The sequence below is a fragment of the Tasmannia lanceolata genome, unplaced genomic scaffold, assembly GCF_043159265.1.
Source record: "Tasmannia lanceolata isolate RefF3 unplaced genomic scaffold, GAP_Taslan_0.1 ptg000018l, whole genome shotgun sequence".
NCBI classification, from domain to species: domain Eukaryota; kingdom Viridiplantae; phylum Streptophyta; class Magnoliopsida; order Canellales; family Winteraceae; genus Tasmannia; species Tasmannia lanceolata.
Window position 1 is genome coordinate 24,618,551 of NW_027518695.1, and position 8,984 is coordinate 24,627,534.

Consider the following 8,984-nt stretch of genomic DNA (forward strand, 5'->3'; position numbering starts at 1 on the left):
ACATATAAATAAAGTGGGAATGGGAAATAATTAGAGAGGGTGGAGTGACAGATGGACGATTGTCGTATTAGTAAACGCAGTTTAAGTAGTTAATTCCGGGCTGTAATACATTTTATTTGGAATACTAGATCCTTAATTTGGAGTAGAATGAGTTTAAATGGATTTCATTATTGAGAATGCTTCCGCTGCTCAAAAAAAAAAAATAAAGAAAAAAATCAGGTGAATTAGTCAAATAGGTGTAACGGCTTGGTTTTGGAAATCGGGTCGTTAAAGGACCGAAATGGAATATCGTATTCCTTTAGTCTGTCCAGATAAAAAGAAGATCAATACAATACAACTTTCAAAATAGTATTTTTGAGTGTTTTAGATTCAAGAACCGCAGAGGAACTTCCGCCCGGAGCCCTGGAGGGATAATTCAGGCTCCGGTGGAATTTGCGTATTCTCTTAACCCTTAGAAAATCATTTCCCAGATGAACTTGTTTGTAATAGAAGAGAAAGAGAAGTTGTGGCAATTGTATTTTGACGGATCTCTGAATTCCCAATGGGGCAGGGATAGGACCAATCATACCAGTGGGAGTCTTCTTGATGTCTTCAATTCCTTGATTGCCTTGTTGAAGGAGAGCTTTTTCCTCTCTTCAAGTATCTTCTCTCTGGATTCTTTTTTATGAGTCTTCTCTTTTCCTTGCGTCCTAACAGAAAGAGAGGGAAATGCCTTTTTTACCCCTTTCTTATGCAATAACTGCCCTAGATTCTCGATTACATTTGGAACCCTTGATCTGGCAAAAAACTATCCCACTTCACATATCGGACAGTGAACCCCTATTGAATTATCCCTAAGGCTCTGTTTGGTTGCATGGCATTGACTCTGAGAGTAGTAGAATAAGTACTCAACAGGGTGAAGACAAGCATTGGATTTGCCTGGAATTACCACGGAGAATAGTAGTAAGTAGTGTTTGGTTGTGCGCCATATACTTAGAGAGTAGGGGAATAAGTAAGGGACGTCATTTTTTCTGAATGGAGAAAATAGGGGGTGTCATTACCAATATATAGAGAGAGAAGAGAGAGAAAGAGCACCATTCCCAAGAGATTTCAAGCAAAAGTCAACCTTTTTGTGGAATTTGGTTTGAAATTTATGAGGTGACAAGAATGCCACGTCCGCAGACATGCAATAATTACCCAGGAGACATCCCAAGGAGTCTCTGGGGAGTTCGATGCTATAATGGCAACCGACCAAGGAATTGCATTGGTAGTAGGAGGAGGCATGGCATGATGGTTAGGAAGTGGGTTCTGAGTGACGTTTGGTCTCTCAACTGCTAGTTCGTCCTTGTCAATCATATTCTGGATTGCATGTTTCAAGGCCAAACAATTTTCTGTCAAATGCCCAGGACCTCTGTGATATTCACAGTACTGATCCATCTTCCAGAATGCAGGTAAGGGATTGGGTGAAGGTTTGATATCCGGGAGCCGGATCTTCCTATCTTTCATAAGCCTCTTGAATATCATTGTTATAGGATATGGAAGAGGATCAAATTTCCTATCAAAGGTACCTCTCCTTGGCGCCCTTTCAGCTTCTGCAGTAACCCTAGCCGCAGGCCTGGTGTAACTGACAGCGTGAACCTCCTTAGGCTAGATTACCGGCCTCTTACCCTCTCTAATCTCAGAAGAAACCTTGGCTCTCAAGCCTTTTGCTTTGGCATCCTCTGTCTGAGTACCCGTCTTGATCAAGTGGTCAAAGCTCGGATAATGCTGAGGTGCCAAAAAATGGAAATACTAAGGAGACAAACTCTTCTTAACTAACTTTATCTGCTCTGATTCAGACATTCTCTGGCTTAGCTGAGCAGACTTGCGTCTCCAGCGCCTGATAAAGTAGGTAAAGGTCTCCAGAGGACCTTGCTTCAGCTGCTTTAGGTCTCTTTTTGTGACTTCAATACCTTCTTCCATCGAGAATTGCTCTATCAGTTTCTCTGAAATATCTTCCAGGGTTCTCACCTCCTCTGGCTTCAGCCTCAAGAACCACTTCTTCGCAATTCCTGTCAGAGAGATCGGGAACAACTGGGCCATCTGCTCGCGGCTCAAACCATACTGCTGTGATAAAATGATAAACCACCTCATGTGATTACGAGGACATCCGGTTCCATCATATTTATCATAATCAGGAGCTTTAAAGTTAGGCGGCAAAGAGACCGTCGAAGACAGTATCAGTTTAGAGACCGTCGAAGACAGTATCAGTTCAGAGACATCGAACTTCTTAGGCCCCTGGACTTTCATTTGCTCCATTTCATGAGCCATCTTGCTAAATTTCTCAGCCATCTCTTTTTCAAATTTTTCGAACTTCTCATTTTCTCTATCAACCCTTGGAGCGCAATACTCTGCGGCGTACTGCTCATCATCTAAATCAACCTTGAAAGGCTGGATAACAGGTCTATACGTTTCCGGAGATGCAGCACGAGGAGGCTGAAGTATGGGGCCTCTAGATGTGGAAGTCTTATCACTTATCTGGGTCTTCATGTTTGCCATCTTTTCTTTCATTCCCGCCATGTCTCGGGTAAGATTTTTCATCATCTCTTGCATACTTAACAGCAGGTCGGTTGAATCAGCCATTTGGTTCACTTCAAATGAACCTGAAGACTCGGGTGAAGATGGTAAAGGTATTGTAGATGACACAGGAGAATCAAAATGACGAACAAGTCTGGACACTGAGGTAGGTCTAGACCATGTGGGCTTAGCTTGGGTGTCCTTTTTTGAAGCGATGGTTGATGGTTACAATTTTTCTCGTGGCCTGTACATATTTTTCTCGTGGTCACAATTTATTTGTTACCCTGTGATTATGTATTCACCTTTTTGTTGTATCATAAATTCATCTTATGTATACATCGCTCAATAGGATTAGATCCTTACCTGGTTTGTCTTGAGATCTGGCCGATAGCTCATTTGTTGTCCCTATGACCATGGTCTATCATTTTGATCATCTTGATCGCACAGTTGATGATATTCATCGCCAGATTTAGATCCGGTTTGCGACCTACTTTTGTCATTTTATGGCCGTGGTCTATTGTCTGATCTCTTGACTATCTCTCATCTTTGATGAGAAATTCAATGTCCCAAATTGTATCCTCCCCGTATATTTGATTGTCAAGTTTATTCTTATTATTTACTTAAAGGTTATCTTCCCTCCCTTATCATCTTGTTCTATCTTAGTGTCAGGTCTGATCATGGCGAACAATTTGTTAGACAAGTGGATAGCTGAGGCTATTAAATCTTTTCCGCTGAGGTGTGAAGAAAGGAGTGTGGCTGAGCATTTCATCGGTTCATTTACTCATCTGAATAGTCACGGTATAAATTGGAAATTTCTTCAAGCAGCAGCTGGATGTTGGGATCCTGTTTTTCATGTCTTTCGATTTGGGTCTTTTCAACTCTGTCCTATATTTGAAGATTGGTGTGCCCTGTTAGAGCTTCCTTCCGAGGGACTTTGGATCCGACCTTCAAGCGTAGACTCCCCTCATGATCTTTATTGCAAACTCTTTGAAAATAAGATCGTGAAAACTATGCCATGCTTAACCGAGAAAAATGTGCAATTTCAAGCCCTCATTGAACTGTTTTCTGAAAACGTCGACCCTACTGACTCTCGTTTTCAGGAATGTCGACGTAATGCCTTAGTCTTTGCTGTTTTTGCACGCCATGTCCTTCGTAGAGACTCTAGTGCTGCTCCTTTCACTTTGTTGACGATAGTAGATCAGATAAATGAGGGAAGAAATCTTGTCCCTACAATGCTAGCCGAAACCTTTTATGGTTTAGACTTTATTGCTAGTAAAAAGGTGCAGGATAACTTTTCGGATGTGCCAAGCTGTTATATGTGTGGCTATGTGAGAAGCTCACTATCCTTCAGCCACAAAACCGCATTGAGTACACCCTTAAGAGTTTTCATTCCTGGAAGACAAAGATTAAGCAATCTCAGCTTAATGAATGGCACCATTGGTTGCAGAATATAGGGGAAAACCAAATTCGTTGGGTAAGTCAATCATGTCCACAAATTATCACCAGTTCTTACCCATACTCATTTGTCTATCTTATGGGCTTAGAAAAATCATCTTTCTATGCACCTTTGTGTTTCCCTTCTCAGATTATTGGAACCTTGTGTCCTCACAAGCATCACTATTTGTTCTTCTGGTGCATCAATAAACTTTTTGAATTGCTTATCATGATATATACAACTTGCGGCGTCATCCATGCCAAATGTAGGAGACCCAAATCATACTATAGGTGTGCCTAAACCATCATGTTATTCATACTATCGGCTGTAGATGGTTCTCCTTTGTAACTATAATAAGAAAAAGTGCAATTGCCTCTAAATATGTCCTCCTTTAGAAAAGCCAATGGATTACTCCTACAATCAAACTTTATAAGATCTCATCCTAGAACCTACCTTTCCTCTTTGATGACTCTTGCAAATGATTAATCTTCTGCTCCATCTCATACGGATTTTGAGTATTAAGTATTGACAGTAACATAAGGTAGCTCCAATCCACAACCGTGTAATGGCCCAAAAGAAGGTTCCAATCATAGTTACCATGGTGGGAAACGAATTCGAGAAACGAAACTTGAAACGGAAACGGGAAACGCATGAAAAAAAATTCAGGGGAAACGAAAATGAGAAAACAATAGAAAATATATGAGAATCGTCTTAGGAAATGATTTGTTTTTTCCAAAATGATTTTCGTATGTTCTACACATGTTTCACATGCATTTTCTATGAGTATTGCATACATTTATCACGTGTTTATACATGATTTACATAAGTTTCTCATATGTTTCCTATGCGTTACGGAAACATTTCTCCAATTTTGTATCATGCTTCAGAAACATGTTTCCCACGTTTTAGGGGAAACGAGTTTCCCACCTGGAGAAACGTGTTTTAGGGAAAACGGGTTTCCCACCCGCCCAAGGAGTTTCCGGCAACTATGGTTCCAATACCAATTGTAACAATCACATATAATAATGCTAGAGAAAAGAGAAGACTGTTTAATTTGGGGAAAACCACACCTCCTAAAACTCTCAATGAGAACACAAACTTATTAAATGGGGCAAAAAATATCATATTAAAATGGTTTTCTGGCTTCTCACGACCTTCAAATAAATGTTCAATTTTTAAATTAAGTTCCTAAAAACTCTCTAACAGTACCAATCTCCCATTCTATGAGACTATTCTTAACAAGAAAACTGAGATATCTATTACTACCAAATCCCAATTGCCAATATGACATACTTATCTAGAAATTTCTATGCACTGTCCAAATGGAAAAAAGGTGGTTAAAAACCACACCAGAAAGTTTGGATACACAAACAAAACCCAAATTCCAATCTTTCAAAAAAAAAAAAAAAATTCAATAATTTTTATATATGAAAACTATAGAAGAGCAACACCTATCCCTGATCAATCCTCATATAAAAACAAAATAAAATATAAAATACAAAAGAACAATCTGCAGGGAATAGCTCTATAGAGCATGGATTTCCATACAATCCACAATAGCAACACCCGATTATAATTACAGATGGGCCATTTTCCAATCAATAATCCACAATTTTTCAGTAATAATAGAAAAACAGAATTTATGTTGCTTTGTGGATTTTGATATTGGTCTTCTTTGAACAAAATGAGAGACACTTCATCTTTGGCGTTTGAACCTTTAAAGAAAAACTGAAAATCTTTAAGCTTTCATTGGTTACAAAAATTAACCAGTGAAGGAAACTTACCAGACACCATTGCTTATGATTTTGATATTGGGAACCAGATTTTCTCTCAGCCTTCTCATGGATTACAGAACAAGGAGAGGAAACGTGCAAACAGTAACCTTAAGGAGGCAAATATAAAATTTCGACCGAAATTTCAGCCGGCCGGGCCGACACCAAAAGTACAGAGTTTCGGTGTCAGCATAGATTTCAGCAAAAATTTCGGATTTCAGCCGGCCGGGCCGACACCAAAAGTACAGAGTTTCGGTGTCAGCACAGATTTCGGCCAAAGTTTCGGATTTCAGCCGGCCGGGCCGACACCAAAAGTAGAGTGTTTCGGTGTCAGCACAGATTTCTTGGGAGATGGAGTTTTTTTGGGCGGGAAACTTTGGTTGACACGTGTTAGTAAATATCATTCATGATGCCTTGTAAGATGAATTAAATGAAATGACCAAATTACCCTTGAGATGAACCAATCCCATTAAGAGAGAATCAAATCTCTCAACAAAGGTTTTTCCTTTTTTGTAAGAACCTTTGTTGAGAGAATTGATCTTAACCATTGATCGTAAATGTGACAAAGGATTGAAATTGAACTGGGTGAAAGGACTTGTTTGCCCACGAATGTGACCAATGAGAGGAAAACATTTGGAATTTTCCAAATTTCTTCACTACTTACGGGCATTAGCACCTCATTCTTTCATTTTGAACTTGTTAGTGTGAAACCATATCCTCCCCAAACTCCTACGAATTGATATTGGCACCGCTCTCGTTCACTAAGAATTCAATTCCAAGCATTGAAGAAGACACCAAAGTTGGTATTTTTTTTCATTAATTGTTTTAAGGCCATGTTTGGCCACGCGAAAAAGTATTCCATATAATAATATACTTTAGCAAGTGGTGATAGGGGCGGAGCTAGGAATTTACACTTGAGGGGGCTGGACTAATTTACACTTTGCCTACATTGGTCGTTGGGGAGCCGTGGCCATATCACTTCGAATTTCTGCACAAATGAGTACTAATAAAAGGGATTTTGCAAGTCAGTGGGGGGCCGTGCCACCCCCTACGGGTGCAACTTGGGTCGGGTCTAGTTGAGCTTTTGCTAAAAAATGAATAAGAATCAATCCAAACCCGATCCGATTTTAAGGCAAAATCTCAACCCAAATTCAATACCCAACAAATAACATGACTGTTACACTTTCTCACATTTTTCAATACCCAACAAATCATTTATAATACCAACAAATGACAAAACTCTTTGGCATTTTAATACCCAATTTAATGTCAGATTTTGATCACAAATTACTTATGACATCTATATTACCAATGTCAACATAAAAATCACATGTTATCCAAAAACGATAATAACTTTAGAATTTTAGATTTGCTATAAGCATACTTATTGCATTATGTATCCTCAAATCATTTGATATTATAATCTTATCAAATATTTCTTATTCTATTTGGTTACTTGAGCAAATTATACAATGACTTGCATATCTTATTTCTAGACTAAGAATAACTGAAAACTCGAAGTCATTCAATATATATTTATATATACTTTGCCATCAAGATTACCATTCAAGTTACTCTATCTCAATCATCCATTTCATAACTATGGATCTTAGATATTAAGAATATGGTTTTCAATCTTAGCATCCAAAGCCTAATTGTCAAAACAATTTATCTTGGCTTCCTTTATAAATCTTTTGCAACCATCTTGCTTCAGATTATTTATTGATCTCTATCTCTTGATCTTTGGTCTTGATCATTTTTAAAGATCCACTTATAACAAAAGAACTTCCACAACAGAGTCTGCTTTATTACTATCTCCATTCTATAATAGAATCTAGATACATTAATTTATCTTTATAATCTTGAGGATCAAACTCTACTCTTAGATTTATCATGATGGAAGTTTAAGAGATTATTTAGTTTCTCCTACTAAATAAATTATAAAAACAAGATCACATTATCTTTTATTTCTCTTTTCCTTATTCTTATTCATTAGGTATCTCCTCTTTAAACTGTTATAATGACTTTAGAATAGATTAAAATCTTACAACTTTTGGATATGGGAGAATTTAATCTCAAAATATTACAATCCAAGGGTCAACAACTTTGTGACCTCACATAGAACATCAAGTTTTACTTCTTAAATCAAGTAAACTTGCATATCTAAGAATATGTACTCAATACCCCTCCTTTCTAACTTCATCTTGTATTTGGGTACTTGAAATTAACCTTCTTATAATTTCTTCCTTTGGGGTCACCTAAAAGAGGTTTTACTTTCTTCCAGATCTTATAAGGATATACAAGATGTGTTTAGAGGTTGGTAAAACTTACCCACTAACTAGGATTCCTGTTAACATCCTATTCATTAGTTTTGCTTCATTACTTCATCTAAGTATATATAGTCAAAACTTATTTCACATCTTTCCTTTATGTTTTCATAAAATCAAGAAAGAGGTATTCCCTAATATTATACCTAAGATACTTGATCTTAGTTTTATTTGATTTTTTAAAAGTTTTAACTTTCTCAAAACTCATCTTTATAATATAGAAAATATGCACATACTAAAACTTAGGTAACTTATCATGATTTTTCACATACTCTATTAAAGACAATCATATACATATTACCATGTATAGATGTAAATATTCATTTAGAAAATAGATCATACTTTAGAAAGTATAACAACATGCATTTTCTAATGATAACAATGTTTCATTTTGTGATATCATACTTGAAGTTTTCAAATGATATCAAGATTAAACATGCAACATATCATTCTTAATCATAAAATTAACATTTTCGTACTAATAAGTTTGTGAGTCATATAATTACTTGTATGACATCAACATTATACAACCGATTATTCTCAAACTATCCTTGAAATATATTACTGTTTTATTTAAAACAAGTTTATTTCCACTTTATCAAAAGTGCCACTAAAGATTACAATATCTTTAGTTTCAAACAAACAACTTAAATTTGAAAGATCAAGGAATTTTTCTTATCCTTTGACTTTGCTGGTGACGATTGCCCATGAATAGAATACTTACATTCTCAATTTGACTACTAAGTCAAAATAGGCCATTATTTTTTTACAGACACTACTTGTCACACCCAAGTCAATACAAACATTTTCATCTTCGAGGATATATCCTCGGATTTCATGGCTTCCAAGTTCCTTTATCATCTTGTGCATCTAATTTCTTTCAAGAAGTGTGCACCAACCTAGGCCAACTTTAAC